Source organism: Nannospalax galili, unplaced genomic scaffold, assembly GCF_000622305.1.
Source record: "Nannospalax galili isolate Female #2095 unplaced genomic scaffold, S.galili_v1.0 C49824262, whole genome shotgun sequence".
Lineage (NCBI taxonomy): Eukaryota > Metazoa > Chordata > Mammalia > Rodentia > Spalacidae > Nannospalax > Nannospalax galili.
Window position 1 is genome coordinate 1 of NW_008481218.1, and position 3133 is coordinate 3133.

A 3133-nucleotide genomic window follows, 5' to 3' on the forward strand; every position below is an offset into this window, starting at 1 on the left:
TTTTTTCATGTGTGAGAAACACCCTATTATACATGGCCCACAATTCTTTACCCATTCAGCAGTTGATGGGCACTTAAGCTGTTCCAGGATCTTGACCACTATAAACAGTGTCGCAATGACAATGTGACTGCAGATGTCTTTCAACATACTGATTTCATCACAAAACTACTAAGCTGAGTTCATCAGTAAACAAGGTGGCATTTCCCAGCTCTGAGCACGGATTCAGTGAAGTCTACATGGGGACTGTGCTTTTTATTCTGTGAGAGCTAGAATCAGTCAGACACAGGCCACAGGCAGAACACCACCTCCAGTGAACATAATTTCTAAGATATTGGAGCTCCCCAGGGAGCTCTTTTGCAACTTTAGCACAAAATTCAATCACCTAACATATTTATAAATTTAGGATATGGTATCATAAATTTTCTACTATGCTACAGATGTGTTTAGCCCAATCTCTTGGAGAAATGTAAAATGAACAAAGAGGGTTTTATCTGAATGAAGTAATAAACAACTGGCATATTAGGAAATGGAAACAGGTCAGGGGCCTTCCAGAAGCAAAATGAGAGTTACTGGTGAAGGCCCTCCTGCCTGCAAGCAGCACTGACCAGAAAGGGCATGGCATTCATGGACAAGAGCTACTGCCTTCAAACCTGAGTCCTCTCATACCAAGGGCCGATAATAAGACAGCTGTGCTCACCAGCACATAGAGGCACCTTGGTAATAGAAGCATGCCCCTATCAGATGGTGAGATGTTACACATCTTATATACGTGGCAAAGGGCCAAAGCCAGTTTAGAGTACCACCACTGTGTTGGATTAGAGGAGCTGTCCAGAACCATATCTGAAAACCTTGACCCATGAGCACTGTGACAAACACGGGAATGGGCAGACTAGGGAAGGATGAACTTTCTACCAGGAATCACTGAAAGTGAAATCCCCAGAAACCCAGAGTAGAGGAGGGAAGCCCACCCAGTCCTCCAGTCTGAGAATTCCTCCAGATAACGTTACCAACGTCTTCCTTGCTCAGTCCACAACATTGCCTTCCCCTTTACCAATCTCATGTCCTCCAAGACTGCTTTCATACCAGGATCTGAGGAGGGAGACTTGCTCCTCGGCCTGGATGTCTGTCACCACAGTGTCTCTTTCAGGGCAGGGAGTGGTGCTGACAGCCACAGAAGCCAGAATGGGACTTGACTTTGGGCACAGGCATCAGGGAGCAGGTGGGTACACGATGACGAAGTCGCTGTTTCTTAAGTTCCCATCCTGGCCCTGAGAAACGTTCTTCTCGGGCAGAGAGGGAGAGTTTCCTGTCAGTGTGTGGCCATCATATACACGCCCCAGAGCCTGTAGCCACCCCTCTGCAGAAGGGTCACTTACTGTGATCCTGGTCCCTAGATGGAAGCTGAAGGGGATGCAGGTGGAAGATGGCCCAGAAGAATGTTCTGCTTCCGTTCTGAGCACATGAGTGAAGGACATGTGGAAGTTAGAGAATGAATGAATGAGGTACAAACATCAAATAATAGAGAAATGAATGATTGAAACCACAAAGTAAACAACTACTTCACAGAATCTGCTCAACACTCTACACCTTCAGTCAGGATGCTAATAATGACAATGAATTCTCCATTGCTGTCAGTGACAGTGGCAACCATCACATCACGAATAGACAGTGCAGAAGACTAGAAGACTCTAAACACCACTCAGGGATCCAGAAAGTGTTGTGAGATGCTTTTAATTGTGCTGGTGCTACACAGACTTTGGACCACAGATGATCACATTCTAGAGGAAAGAAGACTTTGGCTGCATGTATCCAGGGTTTCCTTTCTCGCCAATGCCTAAACACAAGTGCTGTTAATGATGTTGAATTGGGTAATCCATGCTAAAGTCTCCACGATATAAGTGCAGCGCACCTGAAAAAAAAAATTATGAAGCATAAGTTAGACAAATGTAATGCACTGAAGCCATCTAGAATAATAGGGACTCAAGACTCACTAAAACCTAAATTTAAAAATTGAAGAAAAAGAAACGCTAAGATACATTAAACACATTCACCTGGAACAAGGCTCATAAAACTCAAGGATTCATGAGGACAAAGGACACAGGTTACAAAATCTCCCCGCCTGAGCCAGGGGCACCTGCCTAAGGCCATCACCCGCCACCCTGAGATGTCTTCTTCTCATAATTTCCATAGCACGTCTGATAGATGAAATTCTTCCCCTGCCCCAAGGGTCCTGAGAAGCCAGAATGCTACTTGAGAGATGGTCTGATCAGTCACCCCTCAACAGAATAGCAGCAAAAATTCATGCCAAATAAGGCTGTTTCAGGGCTATTGGTTAGAAGGTAAGACCACCCACAGACAAAGTCCCCCTGGAGAGCCCTGTCAAGGTCCCAGATCCCATGAGCACATGTTAGCTATAGCACAATGTTGTCACCAAGAATCATCCTTAAAGTCCAAAGAGGGAAAACCTTGGTGAGCAGATAAACTAAATAGTTCCCAATGCCCTAAGCCATGAACAAAGGAAGCCTGTAACCCATAGGGAAAGCATTACCTTCCTGAACCTCAAAGGTCTCAGAAAGCACAGGGCTTGGACCAGAAAGATGGCTTTATCACACATGAAGGCCACAGGTTGCCTGGGCCACCTGGGCTATGAGCAGATGGCTGCCCTAGTGCTGGGAGTCAGACTCTGTCTGCTTAAGATGGTCCCTTCGGCTTCCACCAAGGGAGTTCTGAGATGTGCTATACAAGGGATAAGACAGCTTCAGTCTGCCCGGATCACCCTACATCTTCCCTCCCAGGCCTTGCTTAATTATAATTTTTTATTCCCAAAAGATTGATGATAGTTGAGGTTTATTTAATATCAAACCCTTTTCTCTCCTGGGCCTTGCTGTAATGGGCAATTGTCAATGTCTTCATCATTTTTCTTACAAACTGTGCGGCCCATCTCCAAGTCTATTAAATATAGCTGACGAATCTGTCAAAAAGAAATTGTAAAACTGTTATAAAACACTTTGTTGGACTGATTAAAACAAAGAGAACCAAATATACAGTGAAAAGAGAGTGTGAAGTACAAACACAACAGTAAACAGCACAGAGCACACGCAATCTCATTTCTTTGTTGTTGTTTTACGGGGGG

The 3133-nt window shown here is 44.7% G+C and overlaps 1 long non-coding RNA gene across 1 annotated transcript; it reads right to left on the reverse strand.

Annotated features, from left to right (window-relative positions):
- Positions 1-1715: 1715 nt before the first annotated feature.
- LOC115069170 lies at positions 1716-3125 on the reverse strand. Its single transcript, XR_003848451.1, has 2 exons — positions 2864-3125; positions 1716-1909 (listed from the first exon to the last, which is right to left on the reverse strand). It is a non-coding gene; the product is annotated as an uncharacterized LOC115069170 (long non-coding RNA).
- Between the last annotated feature and the right edge of the window lie 8 nt (positions 3126-3133).